The sequence below is a fragment of the Poecilia reticulata genome, chromosome 19, assembly GCF_904066995.2.
Source record: "Poecilia reticulata chromosome 19, P_reticulata-male-v2, whole genome shotgun sequence".
Lineage (NCBI taxonomy): Eukaryota > Metazoa > Chordata > Actinopteri > Cyprinodontiformes > Poeciliidae > Poecilia > Poecilia reticulata.
In genome coordinates, this window is record NC_088848.1 from 8,540,546 (window position 1) to 8,564,260 (window position 23,715).

Sequence of the window (23,715 nt, forward strand, 5' to 3'; positions counted from 1 at the left end):
AGGGCAAAAACTGGTAAAGTTGAAGAAGATGGGTAGTACTACAACAAAGTCTAAGTGTAAAAGTCAGTCTCCCAACAAATCCCAAAGTTGGAACAAACTATTGGTCATCCTCTTTGTGTCGATCAGACTTTCTGCACTAGCCCGCAACTAATTGACCTAAAAATGCTGGAAAAAGCAGCTCAGAGCCCAGCCATCATGACCCTGACTTTGACAGGTACCTCACAAATCTGATTAATCCCTTCAGCTGAAGCTTACATCAAAACTGACTTGCCATGATAAATGACGTTACCAACACCTCAGCCTTCTTCAGATTTCCTTGGAAGAAGGATTGAGTTATCGATATATTAAATCCATCCACTCGCTCCCCTGTGAAAGATCAAAACCACCCAAAACTGTGTTACATAATGGTCTCTTTGCCCTTGGCATTCAGTGGGTTCTTGCAAGGAATCCATATTGAGGGACATTCATGTCTCAGTGGGATCCAAACTTAATTAGCAACTTCTACTGTGCTTTAAAGGCTGTTCCCCCTATCTTCACCAATATATCACCTGGCAGAGTCAATTGAAGACAACTTCAGCAGCCTTTTCTTCCTGACCTTGGCATTTCTTCTCAGCCGTGGATTATTGATAATTTTCCGGCTGTGGTGCCTCTCCTCATTTGTCATGATTATTGCTGAATTTTTACTCTGTCATCCACAAGCGTGGATCAATGCTTGTCGACTTTTCTTTTGTCATATTGGCAGCCCAAATGTCCCTTCCTCTCCAAATGAGGCTCCTTTTGCCTCCCTATCTATTAGCTGTCTGTCTACACAGCACTTGATCCTTTGTTGGGTCAGTCTATATGTCATTGTCCAAACAAAAAATAAAAACTGACACTTTTGCATTGCACAAGAGCAGGAATCAAGCAGATAAATGGAAAACACATTGTTCGTGGCTTTTTTTTTTTGTGCAACTCTAAACTGACTGGCCACTTTATTGGGTATATTTGCTGAATTTATCGACACATAGCTAATCAGTCTAACACAGGCAGCAACTCAACTCATTCATATTCAACCTGAGCATCAGTATGATGGGAAAAGGGAATCTGTCTGCCTTTGAACCTGGTGTGGATATTGTTTCCCAAACAGGCTGCTCTGAGAATAGTTTAAATAAGAGGAAATATTCAGTGTGGGGCAGTTGTGTGGATGTCAAGAGGAAAATGGGTAAACTGGTTTGGAATAATAGAAACGTAACAGTAGCTCCAATAATCACTTGCTGCAATTAATGTATCTGCTAAAGACAAGAAATTGAGGATTGATTAGTCTGAATCTATCGCTTCCAGTGTCAACAGTTCAGGCTGCTGGTGTTTGCTTGGTGCAGAAAAGTTTCATTTTGCCACACTTAAGGTCCCTTAATATCAACTGAGCACACTTTAACCCCTTTTAGACTATGTCCACAAATTTGCCTGAAAACCCATGTTGACCTGATACTACCTCAGTACCTCCTGTTGTATATTTCACATATACCAAGGACCACATCAAAACCCTTTGCTACCATCGAAAGTTTTAATTGAGAACTACTACATGTGGTTGCAATTTTGCAGTATTAAGATGCATTTGAAGTAATGCGTTAACGTAACAGCAATAATTTATTAAGAAATATTAGTTGAAATTTTAAATCCAAGGTTTTTTCAGCAATAGTAGCATTAGGAAAACTTTTTTATTATTATTACATTAGTTAATTGCAAAAGGTATATATATTTTTATATAATACTAAATAAATTCAACATGTAAGAGGTTGGATAAGTGCCAAAGCCTACCTTTCTTTTGTTAATGATGAAGTCCATCCACAGTGCGAGCATCTTCTGATGGCCACTTCCAGCACATCTCTGCTGAGTTCATGAGCACAACAGTGAGTTCACTGCCCTCCAGTGACCTCCACAGTGACCAGATCTCAATCCAATAGAGCCCCTGTGGGAAATGGTGAAAAAGGAAACTATTGTCATGAATGCGCTGCTGCAGTAACGTCAATACGGACGAAAAATTTCAGGGGAATGTTTTTGACACCTATACCATCAAAAGTGAATTCAATCCAGCTCACACATCTTAAAAATAACTGGCTTATGTTATTTACAACAGGGCCACGTTTGTCACTGAACTGCTCTAATAATAAAATGCACTGGACAATCCAATCACTCAAGAGTCAAATATCCCATGCAATAAGGCCACATCCGTCAAACTGATTAATGAATTGTCACAGCAAAAGGAACCAGTTGGAGCCGGTAGCCGCCTCAAGCAGCTCACAATCCATCTCAGTCGGCTAGATGGTTAGTTCCTGTAGCCAGGCCAGTGGCATGGCTGGCTCCGTCCAGCTCTACCATGTCTACACCTATTCCTCCATGCTCCCTCCTCCTCCCTTGACTGGCTGAACAGGTCTGACAGGCGGATTCCTTTTCTTTTCAATGTATTAAAGGCACTTTCCCGCTCTGACAGCCTGCTCTGTTCTGCCACCTTCTAGCTGGGGCTTCACACTACTCTGGGCAGCCACTACGTCTTGACAGACCACTGTCACTTCCCATCATCCTCTCTGTAGATCCTGTTCTCCCCCTTCTAAGCACGCAGACCCAGTTTCCAACCAGTGCAATTATTTTTTTTGACAAGCCATCCATCAGCTTTAACTTTAAAGCACTTTCCACTGATACCCATTGTTACAGTTCTGTGGCTTTTTATGCAGGCGGCAGGAGAGAATATGATAGCAGACATTCAGGCTACCCAACCATGTAAATCTACTTTGTTCCTTTTTTATTTCCAATTTTCTGTTCCATTTTTTGCCAAATTATGCATATTTGTTGTGCATAATATGCCCTTGTCAAATCACATTAACATGTCCTTTTTTGCCGTCGGAGAAGGTTATGATTGCGCTTTACAGAAGGAGCAGAGGATGAAGTCAAACCTAACTGCATAGCTTTACTCTTACTATGAGTCATGGCAGAGTGCTGTTGCACTGGGAAACATTTCTTGAAGACAAGTCACAGCAATTACATGACACTGATAAAAGAGTGACCTGACTCATGATGCCTCGGATTGCATAATTAGAATGACAACTTTTAAAAATGTTGGCCGGATACAAAATATGACTTATGCCCCAAGGAGATCTAATTATGATCTCCGACACCGAGTTAATGATAGAAGGTGGGAGTAGCATCTGGGGATCTGGAGGGGACAATCTCTCAGCGTGTGAGATTTGCTGGCTCCTAACAACTGGGGTCATCAATGGGCTTCAGAAGTCCATCCTGCTGATTGGGAGTTTATGTGTGGAAGTTGTGTTGTATGAGGCCAAAATAGATTACATGCTCTGTAATGACTGGGTTTTCTGCCGTATTCCCTAATATTCTGAGATGTTCTGTGAAATTTTACGGAAATAGCAATCTCATCATTCCTAGCTCGAATGGCCCTGACGGGTCACCAGCCAATCAGAAAGTTAAAAATCCAATCATTTTTCGAAAGTACGACTTTGAACACTCTTTGGTGTGGAAGTTGTTACAGGGGGAAGGAACCCTAACCCAGCCTGTCAGTAATTAAGCAAACAAATGTATGAAGCTACTGTAAGGTTTAAAACACAACAACCAATGTCAGCTATTCATTTAACGTGTGAGAAACAGAGAGAGGGTCAAAACAGCTTCACCCTCTACTGCAGTACTGCAATGTGTCAGGGACAGAGCTGGATTTAATCTGGATTATGTTGACAGGCTTTTCAAGTCAGGGTTTAGCTAAGAGACATGTCTACAAACTTCAGGGAATACACTTGACTAGTTAGTAATGCTAACCCTGCTAATTGCTAATAAAAGACAATGCATTCTTTTTGCAAAATGTTTCCTACTTCTCCGTTAGAATAAAAAAATGCCTAGTTTAATCTTAATTTTGTCAGAGAAATTGGAGGCTGCCAAGAGTTCAGTGTCTTAAATATTCGTTGTGTGCATAAAAGGTTGTGAAAGCTAGATAAATAAACTATTAATTAGTCACTTTTAAAGTATGAATCATAATAAACCAGTATGATACATAATACTAAAAAAGAAACTATGAAAATGTTGCAGTGTTTGAATACATGAATAATGAAATTCTGACTCATGACCTTAATAATAATTAACACCACAGGAAATAGCAAAGCTCACTTGTTTTCCAGCTTGCAACTAGAATACAAAATGGGTTTGTAGTGTTGTTCTTAGATACAAATCCTGATTTGGATATAGCAACCAAATCCCACCTTAAAAAGAGCTCAAAATTTCTATTTTGTAATTATTTTAATCCTCATACAAAGAAATAGATCAGAAATGGGGTGCAAGGCTCTAATCAGTGCATCTCTAGTACTCAAGAAGACTTTTGTTTAATTTAATGCTTACATTTAATTTTGTTAGAACATGTCCTGGAAGATCTGACAACAAAAATGGACATCTTTACTCATAGGTTAATCTTTACAAATAGTTGACTACATTTAATTTCAAAAAGCACAAAGGTATTTGTGCTTTTGATTCATAAAAATAATTGGACAAAGCACTCAATTGCTGCATTATCCTGTAAGTAGCGAATCTGAAGAGCTGAGCAGCTAAATAGCATATCTCCCAGTCATACAAAGAATAAAAAAAAACATTTTCCTGAAACTGTTCAACAGTGACAAAGTGTGAACATATGGCACAGAATGACCCAGATGGTCTTATCACCCCTGAAGACCGCTAACTTATCTCTTCTTCCACAAGATTTCCAAAGCAGGTGTTGATGAGACATAATGAGAAACTCCACATTCAGCTTCAAGTCTATGATTTGCTGTTTATTGGCTATTATGGGCATTAATCTGACCCCACAGACGGGGGAACATTCGGTCTGTGTCTCTGCATAATCAGTCGAGGAGTTAATAACACACAGGTTGTCACAGCTGTTGAAGACAGAGAGACAAGCTGCCCTGGGTGACAATATGTCAATGGTTGTCTAGCAGATGAAACTGTGGATATTAATAAATCAAAGTGACCCCTACCTGAAGCCAAACAGATGCAACACCTGGACATGTAAATTCCTGCATAATGGGTGCCATAAATTTAAATCGGAAAAGCTCTGGTTTAATAACTGCGCAGACAGCTGCAAGTGGGACAAACAGGTTGTGCTTAATGTAAAAGACAGATTTGGAGTAGCAAACATCATCTGCTCCCATCACTTAATTCTAAACTGGGTAAAGAAGAATGTAGAAGCACCATTTCTCTACTTTCTCCTGATGAAAACCATATATTAAGGAAGAAGGTGCAATAAAGTGTGTTTAGGTACGTAAGGTGAGAAGTGTGTTTGTCAGAAACAGTAGCTGGCTGGCAGTAAGGGGGGGGCAGAGTAACCTCCCGGCTGCTGTCAGTGTATTAATCACCACTGATGTGTGTTGTAAAAGGATTGCTGCAGGAAATAAAGACACCATGGTGTCAGCTGCATTGCCCTGATGTGACTCCATCAGACAAGAGGATGCTTATTGACAGGGTGAGAAGGGGGAATGGACAGAGAGAGAGAGAGGGGGAGACAGAGGGAGCAATCAGTCCTCGAGTCAGTCACCTTGGCACTGACGCAATGTCACGAGAGCCCAGACCATTATTCCTCCAAGCCCACAGGAACATTATTTAAACTCAAACCTCAACCAGTGACTTGCCTGAATGTCACCAGAAGGACAAACATCAACACATACACAGCTGGGCCCAAAATTATTCATATCTTTGGCATGTAAGGACGTGAAATATGGTCATTTAAGACATCTCTCAAAAGATATAAGATAAAGGTCTCATCAAATATCTCTTAAAAAATATGTTTTTGTTGACATTTTATTTTTGAAAAAAATTGCATGTTACTGGTTATTTTACAATCCTCAAACATATTTAGTTATAACTATGCAGTAATAACTATGTTATAACTGCATAGTCCAAGTGTCCTCGTGGTTTATCATTGGTAATGAGTTCCAAGTCTTCAAGACTGGATGACCTCCTTGCCAACACCTTAATCTTTAACTCAATCCACAGACTCTTTATCAGACTCAAGTCAGACCTCTACTACATGAGGTTAGCATTACTTCCAGTCAGAAGAAACATCCAGGTACCTAGAGGGGCTGATGCCTATCTCCAAGAGTCATTGGGTGAGAACGATTCACCCTAGACAGGTCACCAGTCTGTCTCAAGGCAAAACAGACGACAATCAGCTCTGCACACACAAACTGTCTCATTCACTCCCAAGGGGGAATAACCTAACGTGGACATGCAGTTACACTGAGACGTTCTCCAACGCTTGCTGAGAAAGAACATGCAAACTCAGGCTGGGATTTAAACCCAATACCCTCTTGCTACAACTAAGAATGCAGTGATATGAAAATGTGAGCCAACACTGATATCTGAAATAAATATTGTCGTTATGACTGATAACCAATATGTACAGATTTTGTATGTTTTTGAAAACTTGGGGAAAAAAAACAACCACCCTGTTGACTTCACCACATGACCAACCTCCACTCCTACCACTTCAAAAACAAATGGCAACATGATGGAAATAGATATTGGTTGTTAATATTGACCCAGTTTTATTTAGTAATGTTAAAAAACGACTAGCATTGGCTGGTACCAATGTTCGTGCCATTATATCTTGCATTGCTACAATATAACAGTGTTAACTGCTACACCGTGCATCCCTCTGAATAAACATGTTGGCAAAAGTTAAAGATAAGAGGAATTCATATTTTTTGAGTTAACTGTCTGGTGAAATCAGGAGAAATGTGGTTTTGGACCAGTAGCTTTGAGAGCTGACAAATCCAAGTAAGCTTAAATCTCAATGTACAACAAATGATCATTACATGTTTTATTAGAGGGGGTTTAACTATACTGCTTTAATAATAACTGTCAAACAATATCGCAAGCATATCATCTATCATGTCAGCCACCCTCTAAAAGTCCATTTACTGTTTTGTTTTCCCCACAGCAACATGTCACGTGTCCATAAGAGGTCACTTCAGCATAATGGCACATGTGATGGTTGGAAAGGACATGAAAACACTTGAAACACATTGAAATATTTCTTGTTTCATTTAGCTCAGACACAGAAAGAAAAAATAAAACCATCCCCGCAGCTTTTTATTTGTAAAACAATAAATTTTCTTACCTGATAAACTTTATGTGCATAAACTACACTCGCAGTTGCTTTGGTGCTCTACCTGTTGTGTCTGCTCAAGCTATCACTTGTTGGCTTTTCTTGTTGTACAAAAGCACCTAATTAATATCCACCTTGAAAAACACTGGTAAAGATCCATTAGAATGTATCTATTTTTAATGCTTTCGGTATTTAAAAGTGTTAGAAATCTAAAAGAGGTTTACTTTTTAAGCACGTAAAACAATGACTTGCTCACACTTGCAGAAAAATAGAACAAACCTAATGCAAAGTTTAAAAGAATTTGAAGAAGAGAAACTGTTAATGGTATTTATATTGGAGACTTTAGGGCCTTTGCAATGAGCCATTTTGTATTAGTGCTCTAAAAAAGGATAGAGGAAACTTTCAGAAGTTGTAATCCTGCACATACACACACACACGCACACACACACTTCCTCTGTAGAGCTGTCAGTAGATCAAAGCACTCAGTCCTTCATCAAACACCCTGACAGAAGCACAAAGCCGTACACTGACATTGTATGACCGCTGGCGTTTCAGACAGCACACACAATTTAACTTTACTGCACGTTCCTGCTAAGCACCCTGGAAACCCTAAACTAAATGCTAGATGATTACTGCTGCTCAACAAGCAAGTTAAGCTGCTGGGCCAAATGCAGTATTTTATAGCTGATTGTACTTTAAGAGGCAAACGTCTCAGTCTTAGTACACAAAAGGATCATTATTACATGGCACAAAATTAGAAGTAATTACATTTTTTTTATCCATTTGATTTTACTGTATTTGACACGAGGATTGCAAATGACTCAGGTGAGGTAAACTCTTCCAAAGTTGTTTAAAAATGTATTGCAACGGAGCAGTTGTTAGCATATCAGCCTCTGCACATCTAATACTGCATACAAACATCCAGGAACGACGTAGTCTGACACAACCTGGAAAAGTACGCAATTTGATTTATGTGTTTTACTCAAACATTTTCAAGGCCCGAATAAGCATGACTAATAAAAACAGAGCATGGGAAACTATCTGTATATCTAGACTGTATGCCCTACATAGTTCTGTAAAACATAAATCCAACAATCCATCCATCTATTGATCTAGCTGTCTTTCATACCAACTACGTTTCCCTGGAACTACTAGCTCAGAAAATAATGGATTTATGTCAAAGAAAATCTGTAGGAATCCTGTGATACAGATGTTGCTTAGTTTGGAAAACTAAAAGTCAAATGCAAAAGAATATGGGTTTACAACCTGCTAATTTAAAGTGTTGTCTATCATTTGTGGGAACTCTGAGTTAATTTTGAAAGTCTGAAATCTGCTGTAGTCCATATTCTGAGTACTCAGAATAGGAATACCCAAAAAATATCTCTATTTTCTTTCAAGAAAATTTTACACCCTTACTTCTCACTTTGATTAAAAAAAAATCTACCTAATGCAATAAAGACACTGATTACTAATAACTACTTTACAAAGTCCAGCTACTAAAAATTCAGACCATATACTGAATCCAATTTAAAACATTTTTATATTGAACTTAAACTGTTCACCGAATACAGCAATAATACAATATGTCACAGAAAGACTGAGAGAGCAACACTGACTTCCTTGACCCGTCTTGGTAGAGTACCTTTCTAACCTGCCTCAAAAAGGTGGGTTATTTAAGAAACAATTAGGAGCGTACACAAAGCAATTTGCAGGCAGTCGAACTCCTCAGGCTGAGCCAGTGAAGGGCCTTTCAGCGCTGATTTATCACGCTGTCGCCTTCAGAAGGCAACATAATTAATAGGAGCATGGACTTCTAATTCCACCCGCTTCCACGGCCAGTAGATTCCGTTTGATTTATGACGGCCAAGGACTTTGCATTTTATCAGTTCATTCGCTCGTTATTTATGTTGATGACCAATTTCAGTGGGTCGCCATCATCTAACTCGCCACTAATCAAAGAGAATTAGGGTTCACTGCATTATTTAGAAGCAGCTAATTTATCTTTGGAATGAGAAGGAGAAGTAAGTGTTGGTGCAGCAGCTCAGTTTGTGGTAACCGCGCGGCTCTGCTTTTAAAATAATACAATTATGACTGCAGTTGAGCTTTATCCCCTGCATTTGACTGAATGACTAGACCTGGGTGCATTGATTAGGCTGCTGATGCTGACCTGAAAAATTATAAAGAAGGCATTCATCAGGCGCAGAAGTATTTTATTATGGCTTTTAAACATTTCTTTTCAAAGAAACTGGTGCACTTGTGTGAATTTGTTTATTAGCGATCTAATCTAAGCAGTTAAAATTATTCCCACACCATATTTAATATTTGAATAAATATTTTCTAGCAAGATTCTTGGCATAATTCTGCCCAAATATTTGACCTGGATATCTAGTTGGACATCATAGAGTTCATTTAAATTAGTTGGTTTCTTGACATAGACCCAACTTTTAAGAATAGCCCATCCACTTTCAATTGGGTTTAGTCTGGTCCCATTCCAGGAAGCTAATGTCATCCTGTTTTACTCATTCAAAAACCATCCTACAAATGCTAAATACCTTCCAGAGAAGAACTTTTGATAAGACAAAGAGTAAGCGGTTTAACCACAACGGCAAGAGGATTCAATTCGTAAAGGTGGTTTTTAAACCTTATAAATGTGTCAGCATGGTGGTGGATGGATTAAGCAGAGGGGACATCTTACTGGCAGTGGTGCTGGTGTATGGAAAGAAGATGTAATAATGAAGAAAGTGCTGTACTTTTGGACATAAATGGGTGTTCCAGCAGGACAATGATCACAATTACCATCTAAAAGAGAGCAGCCTTGGGAATGGCACAAACCCCAGCTTTGTTGACAATTTATGGATTCCACTTCATATGATAAGAAAAAAAGTGGTTAAATATCCAAGCAGAATTGTGCCACTACCATGTTGATGGTTACAAACGTGTGTGATTTCACTACAACTTGTAAAAGGCCATGGAACCAATATCTGATGACGTGTATGAAAATCTTTAAGTCTATTCTAAGATTTATAAATGACTGTAGTTGTTTTTTTACCTCATCACTTTGACCTGGAAAAAAAACTTAATTACATGTCCAAATGTGCAAAAGTAACATGATAACTGCATATAAAGTTCTCACCTTCAGCAGTAATTATCAGCTCTTCCTGTGTCTGAATGAAAGCCATCAGAAGACCATTAAAGATCAAAGATGGCAATAAAGCCGGATTTTTTTTCCCTTTTCTTTTCTTTTCAACTGAGTGCCTCACAAGAGCCCATTTCACTCCTCATAACCTATAATGGCTCATGGATTCTTGTGCAAAAGGCTATAAAGTCAAACTCCAATGGATCACAAGCTGGAACACCGAAGCACAACTGGACTGAAAAGATTTCCCGCAACACTAAGAGTGAATTATTGTCCAGCTAAAATAATGGGTCATGAATGGGTTGCAGATTAATACAATATATTACAAGAAACACAGATAAATAGGGTCACATTGCCGACGTGTTTGTTAGAAAAATTACACCTGTTCCAAGTGTTATGAACCTGCAAATGCTATTCTGAAGGTTAAATTGTGTATTACTGTTAAACAAATTGAGAGAGAGAAAGCCGCTGACAGTGGGACATTACTTAACGCCCTTGCAGGCAGTGCTACAAAAGGGGTAGGATTAAGATGCAATAAACCTTACACAGTCAAAGAAAAATGGCCCTTGTAAACAATGCAGTATAGAAGCTGCGGAGCACATTGGGTCGGTTTAGGGCTTCGCATAAGTCACTTTAATGCTACAGCAAACTTTCCAGGCAGAGATATTAGATTAAAAAACAGCTTTAGATTAAGATTTGACCTTCTGAGGTGCAGCGCAGTAATGAATAAAATGTTTAGTAGTTATTTCTATTTAACAGCTGAATGCTTTGCAGAGGGATGTTATCATCTGTCTGTCTCATTATGTTTAATTATTCAGCAGAAAGGAAGATAGGATGTTTTTTGACAAAACGCTGCTCGGTGCTTAGCGGTGACACTGGGCGCTATGATGTTCAGACGCTACGAAATCGACTGAGCTGCAGCCCCCTTGTTCACAAGGTGTATCATTTATCCAGCAGGGTAATAAGATGCTGAATTTACACAGGCCTGTCAATAGGCATGTCGATAGGCGGACACTTAGCATCTATCATCCAGAGAATCAATGCCATTTTTCAGCCATGAATCCCAGGAAATGATAGCTTTCAAATAAATGGTGCAAAGAGAAACACGACTCCCCTTGGGGAGAGATAGATGTAGAGTGGCTCAATTTCCCTCCTTCTTGCTTCCCTCACAGCTTCTGCGTGCTATCTGATTTAATGCAGAAGGTCAGGAGACACAAGAACGAAAAATCCCCGGGAAAAAGGGAAGTGTTCCTCAAATATCTGGTTAACAAGACAGCGAGCCGTACACAGAGACTGACGTTTCTATCAATATCTGAGATCGAGAGTCATAATTAAAACAGGGAGAAGAGTGGATGTGCTCGATTCAGTTAAGCCTACAATATGGCCTCACTTAAGAACAGTTCGAGTCTGAAAGCGAAGATCATCCTCTGTTCAGCAATTAATTATATATTAGCATACTACGGAACCTAAAGGTTGGATATTATGTAAAATCAACTTTTGAGGTTTATATCATGGTGTAATCTTATTCCCTCATCATATAGATTGTAGATTTATTTCTTTCATGCACGTTTGAGAAATTCTTGAATCTTCCATGGCAACCTAACACTTGCTGTGAAAAAGTACTGCCTATTTCCACAAAGCTCCTGCTCGGAGCTGCAGTCTCCAGCCGAGTTTCGACCTCTCCTCCACAGCTCTCCCCACACAGCTTCACCAGACTAGCGGCAGCAACAATTAGCAAATACCTGACGGAGCTGCTCGTCCGCTGAGCTCATCAGACGAACTACTTCTCAGTTCAACTCTTCTAAGAACGGTTGTAAACAACATAGTGGAGAAGCAATGGTGTTATGAGGTCAAATTGCAAAGTCAAATTTGTTTAAAGTCATGTTTGATATATACATCATTTTTATGAAAGGTAACCTGCTTACCTTCTTGTGCAACAAAATGGCACTGAGTACCTGGAAAATACATAACACCACCCCTTTAAAATACATATAGTCTTGGTTTTGGGCAAGTGAAGGGGCCTGAAGGTAGAAGTCCACTTTGGTTTTGGCCTATAGCTGCCAGATTCTACCTAACCTATATGAGTGCTGTTATGCCAGGAGTCATCTACTGCAGTACACTTTAAAAATTCTTAAGCTTACTCAATTTAGAGACGCATAACAATCAATAACTTTCAAATTAATATCCAATACGATAACATCTAAATGCTCCACTTCATTTATATACAAATTAAAACTCTGGCCAATGTTTGTCAATAATCCTGATTTGAAATTCAAATTAAAAACAGTGATCAGCTTGACAAATCAAAATCAGAGCCGTACGACTTTAAAATGACGATACGACATGTTTTTGTCACCTGTATCACCTGTTTAGACGTGGTGAGACCGTCTGCTCCTTTTACTGACAGACGAACACCGAGGCAGGTCATTAATCACAAGGACAGCCAGAAGCAGCCATACTTAATCCTGTGACCGTATCCTTACATTTCTCCGCCGCTGCTGATGCTCATAAAAGAGTGAGAGAGAGCAAAAAAAAAGAAAATGATTTACACAAATCAATCATCTGCTGCTGCTGCTCATCGGCTGTAATACTGGCAGCCTGTCGTTACGGCTCCATTGTAAAGGGCGCCTGCTGACAACCACAGTTGATTAAAGGCTACGGCTCCCTAACCTTATATGCTAAGAAGACTGTCGCTGAGTGACACAAACTCTTTCTCCTCTTCCAGCCAGTTTAAGGCAAGAGTATTGGCATTCAAATTTGTGGCCGCTCTTGTGAACAGATGTGTGTTCTGGCGAATAAGGGTAATGGCACCAGCAGGCCTTCTCTGCTTCCTGGGGCTATAACAGCATACACCCCCGAGCCCCCGCCAGGACCCAGAGGGGCAGGAGGGACAGCCTCAACAAGTTGAACGCTTCACAAAAGCCTGCTTTCCACAATCCTTTTCCCTTCTCTGCAATTATCATCAAAGAACATCTGTTTATTGTTCCTCATCCACCCCACCTCTTCACAAGTGTCCTAGCCTCACCTTGACCTGCACTTTCAATTGTGGTGGATGTTATGACTAAAAATAAACAGAGTGAAGGAGTGAGACTACCCTTTGTGTGAGGAGGGCGTTCTCCCTCACTGCCGCCGTGAGGAAGGATATCGCCCAACGAACAAAGCAGCTTCCTCCTTCTGCTCGCCGCTCCTGACAGGTACGCCAACATCAAACCTGAACATTTTGTGTGGATCTCATCTGGGAGATGAATCGTGGTTGTTTACAGATGTTTGAGTTGATCCGACTGTCGTTTTGCTGCTGTCACGGTCCGAATGGCCTTTCACAGAAATGTTCAATAGTCCCATGCAGGCAACATGTTACAGATGCTGTGCTTCATCCTGTCTGATCCCTGAGAGTAATTTATATTAAAAGGCCTTTGATGTCATATGTAAACTCCCTGGTTTTTGGTTTATTGCAGAGTCAGCAGAGTTACAGTTGAGCCTAAAATTATTCATACTCCTGAGAGAATTAGATTTGAAATGATTTTCATTCAACCAAAACGTCTATGGTGGGAGATGAGTCAAAAAAAAATGTTTTTGAATAACTTCTGATTTTACTTATGTCGAAATAAAAATGCAAGTCGAAACTTTTGATTTTTTTTTGTAAATGATCAGTGAAAAAAATATTTTGGCATTACAGTAAATAAATTCTTGCTATAGTTGCTATCGAGCTGTTCATATATTTCTGCTATTTAGATCATTATTCTTTGGTGGAGAGCCCAAAGGCTTTCAGTTTTACAAGCCTCCATACCATCACCCAAATGCGGGCAGGAAACCAATCATGGTGGGCCCGCAGCCTCAAAGAGTGAACCCACAAAACGTAATGTTTAGCTCAATCCACAAACTGAAGTCAGGAACCTGACAGGGCTGCTTCAAACCTTTAGCATTAGCTTCTGCTAAATTCCATGTTGGTTTAGTGCTTTAGCATTAGCAGAACTAATGTTTATGATTAGTGCATTATGGTTAGCTCAACTAACATTTTAGTCAGTGGTTCCCGCCACTGGCTAAAAGCTTAGATTTAAATAATTAAGAAATTAGTCAAAGATCAAGTCATTTATAGTCAAGTGCTGACAGAGTTTGTACTTCTTTTTACAGTGATTGTAATTATCAAGGAATTATTTCTAAAAATCAATGAATACCACTAGCCCTGTCCAAGGGTTGGGCTATATGGCCTAAAGTTGATGATATATTGAGCAATTAACCTTGAAAACGATAAATGGACGATAACACTACGCCAAAAATAAAGGATGTGATTGGCCAGCATAAATGATTCACTATTAGTTATAGTGATGGTATAATTTATAAATCTTCAGAATGAAGCCATACAGCTTTGCTTCAACCAGATCTATCATCATCACCTCAACATTTGAAATTTTCTCAGCCTTACCATCTCTTTCACTTCTTGTTACAGATTGGATGCGGTGAATCAGGTGACTACAAACCTTTCACACCACACAGAGTGTTAAAGGAATATGAGCATAGCTTACCTGTACAGAGCCAAAAAAAGAAAAAAAAACAGCTTTTATTTTCCTTTTTTAAAACACCGAAAATACCAACATGGGCAAAATCAAAAATTTCCAGTATTTAGTCAAGGCCTACCATGTCCCCTACTTAATCCTGTATGAACATGGTAAAGTGAGTGAATGAGTGAAAAGCATGAGAATGACCTAACAACACAGATCTCCTCTGTCCCCAGATACAATCACTGTAGATCAGATTAGGAAACTTGCTTATGAATTTCTGCCCTTAACATCTGTCACAATACTTAAGCATGAAATATCTGACTAAGTATCTTGGTGCCATGCCATGCAGCTAAGGTGGAGTCAAAATGACAACATTATAGATGGCTGTAATTAAATAATGCACAAGACCATTGTGCTTTGTGCTAACCATTTTGGAAACTGGACAGACTCCAAGCCATCTGTGTTTGCTGACTGTCAATGGGTTACTAATGTGTAAAAACAAACGCTGATTTGCTTGTTTTAGATCTTTGGGGGGTTTTTTACGGAAATCCCTGGAGAAGTCTGGTGATGGCAGTATGATTGTTTCAGCCACATGGTCCAAGATGGATAAAAGTGTCAGGTGGCCCTAACTCTCAGTGCTCCAATCAATCTCCTTCAATCAGCAAGATAACTCAAATTCTGAAACCAAACTTGATGGAAAAAAGAGAGGCCAAGCATTGAAAATCATAAGAGGGGAAAAAACATTCCAAATATATAAGTCAATCAGTTTTGTATAAATGTAAGAAAACATATAGATGAATGATGGGGTGGTTGTGGTCAGCCTGCCTGTATGTAGTCCGTAATGTTCTATAAATCTTCCTCTATCTTCTCTGTATGGCAGGAAGGGATGAGCTGCTCACCAACCCCCCTCCACCTCATTCACATGTCTATCTACCTGTTATCTGTGCCCTTGAGCAAAGATTACTGATGCCCTGCCTTTGATATATGACACATCATGTGCCACAACATTTCATCCAGTGAATTAACCTGGAGAAAAGCACAAAGAAAAAAATGGCTGCTGCCAGTGCCCCGAATCACTCCCAAGTCCTCGTTTTTTGTGTGTGGGTACTCGCTGATATTACAACTGAATCACTGGAGAAGAAGTGTTATCTGACCTTTGCAGGACTCAGCATTATGCGATCTAGAGTGTTTCAACTCACAGTCAACATAACAAAAATGAATCACTATCAAGGGTCTTAATTCGCCAGAGGTTAAAACTGCTTTTATTGACAATCCTCAAATCTTTTATTACCTGTAAAAAGTTATACTACTTTTGAGAAAGTGAAACTGTGTTATATATATATTTTACTTATTGTTTTTAACACTTTAAGAACTTTTTGTTTTTGTGTGAACCTTTATACCTGTTATATTTGGATTTTCCCTTTGCGAGACAATAAAGGCTGTGTCTATTTCATTTTCTAACTTTCCAGAAATCATGCAACACATGGACAATGGATGCAAGACAAAATAGGACATTGAAAAAGATTAATAAAATAATTAGGCAAAGATTTTGATAATGGATTTTGCAGTAGCCTAAAGTCACTTGACTTGAAGAGCTTTGCATGTTTTGGATTTGCATGTTCTCCCCATGTTTGCAATGTTTCATGCCTGGTACTCCAGTTTTCACCCACATGAACTGGTCTCTCCAACTTGACCTTAAGAGTGTGCGTGTGTGTGCGTGTCTGCATGTGTGTAGATGGTTGACTGTCCTGTGTGCCTCCATGATGAACTGAAAAACCTGTCTGGGGCATAACGCACTTCTCGCCCAATCCCTGGAGATATGCACCAGCTCCCAGCATACAGCAAGAAAATGGCACCTTTTGTGAAAAGCTGTTGTTGGAAAAAAAAAAAGAATATGGGCGAACATATAGTACACGCAGTGCGGCAGTAAAATGCCTCTTCATCACCACAAATCTCACATCGGCATCTTAGAACAGTTTGTCTCCCTCAGTGTTATTCTTCTTTTTACACACCAGTCACCTGCCTGATACCCCTCAGCCATTTTCCTCAGAAGCTGTCACACACCCCAGCTATAATATATGGCTGCACCAATGAGAACAGCTGTAGCCAATCTCCGTCCTCTCTCGCTCTCCTGGAGCCTACCGCCTGTCCAGCATAAAATAATAAATCAGGATTAATTGATTTTCTGTCACTCATGGAGAAGAAAATAAATTTCCAAGCAGTCTGTTTCCAACAGCATTATAATTTTGTACATGGCATGTAATTTAAGTTTTTTAATTATACATGAGAGTGGAAAAAGTGTGATAAAATGTCCTGCCGCCTGGCTCAAGGCCACAAACGCTGGCCTTCATATGTGCTGAGACAACAACGGCATTAACTTGAGCACAAATAAATAATGCATTCATGTATTTAGAAGCTACACATCTCTGTCCAAAAAGAAGAAGAAGAAGAAGAAAAAAAAAAGAGGTTCAGAGTCAAGGTCAAGAGCTGGCTATTTGTCTTAAAGCAATGACGTTCATTTGAAGAGCATGAATCATCAAACGTGTTCTCGGATGCCAAAATGTCAAGAGCAGGAAAGTCGGGATCGCTCTGATTTCCAGCCAGTGACAGGAAAACAGATAATGTGCTAACAAAACTGTGAAACTCTGGAAGCAATAATATGTTCCCTTGGAGCTTGAATTCATTTCAAAATGTGTTTATGACGAAAGAGCTGGCCTCGTAAAACAAAGGACAGAAAAATGTAAAGGCCCATTATTAAAGATTTACACACTACAGCATTTGCAGCTGGCTCCTTTTCATTGTTCAGCAGATTAATGAACGGTGCAGAGAATGAGAGGGCATTTCCCTAAGTCGAGCTAAACTGAAGCCTGAGACGAGGCAAGGAGAAGGAGGATGGGAGGGAGCAGCAAACAGGGTCATCAGTAGGCCAGGGTCTTAAATCAGACCAAAGGCCTGACCTGGTGTCAGCACTGGACTAGAGGGGGAGGAAAGTCTTCACAACAATGAGGAGGGGCTGAAAGCAGGCCTATTTGTCGTGGATATCTTTCCTTTTTTTTTTCCAGAAACGACCAGCTGGGACTGAAAAGCAGCTGAACAGAAAGAGGCTACAGTATGAAAAGCCTCTGGGTCACGGAGAACTCTCGGTTACCCTCTAACTCACACAAATGGCACGAGTTTAACGAGGTATCACGCTGGAAATGATTACAAGCTTTGTTCACTCAAAAAAAGCTCCGAAAAAAGAGGGGGAAAAAAAAGATGTTTCAAGTGATTTATTCTGCGGCTGTTGTTTTCTTACCCCGAAAAACGGCTTCACATCTGCAAACTGTCTGATTCAGAGCGTCCTGTGGCTAAAATTACAACGTGATGAATTGCATCATGAAAGATTTAACTGCTTTGACATTAAATAGCGCTCACAGCCTGATGCGGAGGTATTTTACCGCAGATAAATACAGCTTATCTCTTGTTTGGTGACATGTGAAAGCGATTCCACACCAGTTAGCAAAATTCTCACCATCCCTCATGTTTTATTTTTATTTACTTGAGCTCCAAGACACATGCATCTTGTTTTCCATCTCTTTGTTTGTTGAGACCTACAATGCTATGTAGTAGCTTTTAAATAGATTTTATCTGTCTTTGCTTTAAAAAAACAACAAAGATCTTAATATCAGACAAACTGAGTAAATAGAAGATGCTGTTTTCAGAGAGTGATTTCAGTTATTAAGAGGATTAAAGGAACTGACTTACGTGAACATGTGCTCCCTAAACTGGTTGTGCCGCCATTTGCAGCAACTACTGACACCAAGATTTTGTGATATTTGTCCATCAGCTTTAACACAAATAAATTTTGACCCACTCTTCTTAGCTGATTTCTTTTAATTCAGCTAAACTGGAGGGTTTCCCATCAGAAACAGGTCGCTGATCTGGATTAAAGTCAAGACTTTGACTAGGCCACTAGCAAACGCAGAGGAAATCTGTAAGGCAGCAAATGCTTTTTCAGAGCACATCTGTTTTTTATGCTGTTGACCTGAACTCAATGAAAAATGCATGCTCATCTAAAATACGATCAAAAGGATTCGGCTGAGCTAACAATCAAATATCCAAGGTCAAGAATAAACGGATAATAAATTGCTTGGCTGTCATGTTCAATTCTCAGGACCGCACTAGCCCTAACAGGATTTAATTGTTATCAGGATGCTGAACAATCCACTTTGTGTCCTGCGAGCATCCTGCCTCAAGTGAGGAAACTTCCATCGCATTTTCCTGCATCCCGCTGTAACACTGGCGCACTTCATGATCTGAGATGATTGGGTGAATAAATTGCTTCCACCCCGTCCTCTGCCGACGCTCACGTGGACGAGAAGAGCTATCGCTTTTAATTGTCCTCCTTCCTCCCACTCCGCCTGCGTCTGCAACTCCGTCCTCACTAGAGCGCAGGGCCAAAATAAATTAAGTTCAGCCTGGGCTTTGGCTGAACAAGCTGTACTACAAGGCTGCGGACAAGAGCTTTTAATGTTTTGTGAATGTGCCACATCTGCTAGGAGTTCACAGGGCCAGCAGATTTAGGATGAAATATTAATGAAATCAATGTTACTTAAGCACTTTAATGTAAGTACTAATAATAGATATATAATTGTTTTATTATAGCAGCTAAACTGCTCGGATTTTACAATCTATGAAAATGATTTCATACAGTGAAGATGTGCTTTGTTGGGTTGTACAACAAAGCTTTTATATTCACTTTTTATTATGTTACAACCCCAAAATTCAATAGATTTTCATATGATCTATTTCTGAAGTGGAAGGAAAATGATGCATGGATTTAAAAATTGTTATGCAGAAAAACATCTTAAATGTGTGCTAAATATTTTGATGCAGCACTAGCTTTTGCAGGAAAAACTGCAGGTATTTTGAGGGCGTAACTATCAGTTTGTATGTCTACACAATGGAAATCTGGCTCATTCTTCTATGCAAAAGGTCCAAGCTGAGAAATTATTATGAATTATGAGAAATTAGTAATTCTGCTAAAAAGTGACAATTATGTTATATAGCATGGAGCCAATTGGTGGTTTGGTTATAGTGTTAAGGAAGCCCAGATTGCATTAGTATAGACTTTTAGCTCGTCTTTTTTGCTGGTTCAAGTGTTTTTTGTCTACCTCCTAACAATACTTTGTAGATTATCTGCAGTGTTTAGATCAAGCCAGTTTGTTGGCCAGTGAAACACAGTGATGCCATGGTCATTAACGAAGGCATTGGTAATTCTGATTTTGTTTTGTAGCCACATTCTGCTAAAAATAAATAAATCAGTATCTCCACCCATAAAGCTTCACAGCAGAGGGAAGAATGAATTAATCTAAAATTTCCTAGTAGATGATGGATCTGACTTTGGACTTCATAAATAATTATTGGAACTATACCAGCAAATGTCAGACCCTGGAACCTTGATTATGAAATGGAACGCATCTTCATATCAAAGGATTACTTTGGACCACAGTCATTTCCCTCAGAGCCAGGGAATGTGAAAGCTGTAGGCTGCATGAGAATCTGTCTCAAATTATTTAATGGGCTTTTCTCCATAGACCTCTCACTACTGCAGTTACTTTTTTTCTTCCCCTGAACTTTCTATAGGGGTTGTCAATAACTGCTTCCAGGTCACCTTTCAACATAGCAGTCTCCCCCATGCATGATTGTGTTGTAGGACATAAACATAGCTATTACATAATATATTTAAAATATTCAGAGAAGCTGAATTTGATCAGCCAGCATCATCTAAATCGCCTGTCAAGCTCAAACAGCTTTTTATTCACACATAGAGCTTTCAAGATAACAGTAGCATGCTTAAATGTTATTTCATCAATCAAATCAAAGCAGTTTTTACATATGCTGCCAAATTACATCATTGTGAAACGATGTTCAACATTATTTAATTTCAAGAAGTTCTCATCAAATGCAGAAACACCTATTTATTATTGCTTAATTTAATACAGTTCAACTTCTTAAAATGAATTATTAAGAAAAATAAATTGACTTTTCTTTGGTAATCTTGACATACACCTGTATGATGTCTGCAACTGTTTAAACCATTATATCTGTGATTTTTAAATGTACGTAGAGATGTTTAAATGTATAATTTAAGAGTTTTGTGTATGGATTCAAAGTAAATTTTATGGATTTCTTTGTGATATAAGACAAAGTTGCTGTAAACAGACTTGACCGCAGATTCAAAACATTATTTAAAATCTTCAGTGTTCAGCTGAAAGACTTGTCAATCAATTAGAAAGTGACAATGGGTCGAAGCTGCAGCTCTTTTGTTTATGTTTCAATTCTAAATGTTTTCTTCATTGTTCCTTATGCATGCCTTTTGTGTAAATGTATGATTAACACCAACCACCGACAGAGTGCTCATATACCTGCAGCATACCCTTTTTTTTTTCTTTTAGTGGGGTCTTAGTGTATTGATATACAATCCACCCAGCTTTCTTACAAAATCTGAAAACAATCAGTGTGCAGTGCAGCACAATACTGAGACATTAATCACAACAGGCAACACTTTATTCCACACAACCACACAGTACTGTTGCAACAGCTGCTAAGCATTCTGCTAAAGCAAATGATTTATAGCTGTGTCGCAACGACGATGAGAAAGAGCCATTACCATATCGACAAGCTCCCAGATGGATTATCTTCATTGATTACTTCATGGCCTGTTGATAAGTATTTGTTTGAAAGGCAAATGAGGAAAGAAAAATGTGCTTGGACGCTTTAAACAAAGCAAAAACCGAAGTATTTCCAACCAGATTTGACAAAACCACGTTACAGACGCTATGCACACTCGCATACAGTCGGGCTTGTCAGATCAAAAGAGATGCGAGGTAAATAGTCCGGATGATGAGAAACAGCAAAGCGAGAGTTCACATGTGTAAGATTTCACAGCTAATCACAGATCACTCTGATTCATGGCGCAACTCCTTCTACCAGCTCGTATATCACATCAAGCTTTCTTTAGGCCCCCCCCTCCGCCGTCTCGCCACCCGGCCTTCCCATCCTGCAACCTTGCCAAGGTCAGCTGAAGGAAATGATACCGCTACACCGCAAGATTTATGAGAGATTCACTCCCGTTTGCCTCCCTGTTTACAGAATACATCGACTCCCACCAAGGAGCTGTTTCCTTCTCTTAGCGATAACAGAAAGGGAGCCCATCTACTGGATGTCACACAGGGGGTGAGAGTCCAACATCTTGTCTCCTGTGACAGGTGCTAATTGAGAAGCAAACACAGCCTAGATCTGTTAGAAAGCCAAAATGGATACCCATGGACCAAAAAAACTAAACCCACCCAGTTATGGTACAAAAAATGTAACAATTTTCACATTAGCTAAGTATCTGTTAGAAGTAGAATAGAAATCAGATTCAGCCTTAATTGTCATTGTACAGAAGCACAACAAAATTTGTGTCAGTACAACCCATCCAAACAACAAGAAAAAAAGACAAACAAGAAGAAATAATGAAAAATAAAAAATAAATAAAAAAAACAGGAAATATTTTTACTTGAGAACAAACCAAAATGAAAGTTATATTTCCAAAAAAATAAGCCTAAAAAATACAGTTTGAGTTTTTTGTTATCAAAATGGAAAAAATTAAATTCATGGACCCTCCAAAAAAATATAGTGAAACAAAAGACGTTTTTGCGTCCCTTGGAGTCCTTCTCACTGCTGGTGGGTCGAGATAAACAACCAACAAGAAAACCCCAAAAATGTTGTTTTCAACCTCAACTCTAAATTGAATCTTGTCTTTTGTAAAGTTTGGTCCTGATGCTACAAACATATAAACAGAGAAATAGAAAAAGTAGAAAGACTTTGAAAATAAAACAAAAAGACAAGAATTGACTTGCCAATAAGCCTATTATTCTCATATGGACTCTTCATGAAAGTAGACGCCAACAAAGGTCAGTTCTGCCATTGTGTAACAAGTAATACATTTGAGGGTGACTTGTTTATCCAGCCTCTCTATAATGCCAAAAATCTATGTTAGTTTTTCTACATGTCTTGCAAATCTGATTCTAAATATTCATCAGACTTAAAGAACAGATTTTTACCAACCAAATCTGACACCTGGTTGCCTGTTATCTCAAGTAGATAATCTTAAATCAGATTAATTAGAAGTGAGGATATAAGGTGGATGGTCTTCACATGCCCTTGGCTTTGTAATAAAGGGATCGCAAATGGGTGCGAGTGCATCACCCTCATCACTGACAGGGTGCTGCCCTGCCCCTTGCTTCCAGAGGACCGGGGCTTTAAATTGCTTCCATCTTTGTGACTCTGATTAATGAGAATAGTTCTAATCGGAGTTCCTCAGGCCAACAGCATTAGTCTTAATCTTCCAGGCTCCATCCAGCAGCAACACTGACATTTAACGTAGTGCTAGTGCAAATGGTAATGAGAATTCATTCCCCAACCAGCAAACTCCTCTACCCTCCACACAGGGCTTGGATTTGGGAAGGTTATTGGCCCCGAGTTTCAGGCCTTATTAGCTCGTTTCAAACCATGAATTGTCTAAAATAACTTGTGTTTTACAGCTACATATTAGAACAAAACAATTTGTGTGGTCTCACACAAACTTAACAAATCATGCTGAGATTGACAGATTTGGCTTCCTGTTTTACAAATCTAAAGATGTTAGCTTTGGATCTGACTAAAATAAAAGAGAAATATTTGGCAGAGAAGAAAATGTAAAAACCTTCTAAGCATGAAACATGAAGAAATCACAGTCATCATTTCAAATGTTTGACAAATTGGATAAACACTTTCTGACAAAAAGGGAATTTGTCTTCAACAGACCAGTGCTTTCTCTTTTGTCCAATATTGCAAATATACATTTAAAAATATGGCAAGGAGAAGTGAGTCTGTGTGACTTCATCTGTGTCTTTACAACTGTGAATTTATGCTTATAC

The 23,715-nt window shown here is 39.1% G+C and overlaps 1 long non-coding RNA gene across 1 annotated transcript in view; it reads right to left on the bottom strand.

Annotated features, from left to right (window-relative positions):
- Positions 1-1,802: 1,802 nt before the first annotated feature.
- LOC103481474 (uncharacterized) overlaps positions 1,803-23,715 on the bottom strand; it is a 98,603-nt gene continuing 76,690 nt past the window's right edge. The window contains exon 4 of the long non-coding RNA XR_536307.2: positions 1,803-1,948. This is a non-coding gene — a long non-coding RNA (uncharacterized LOC103481474). The remainder of the gene's footprint in view (positions 1,949-23,715) is intronic.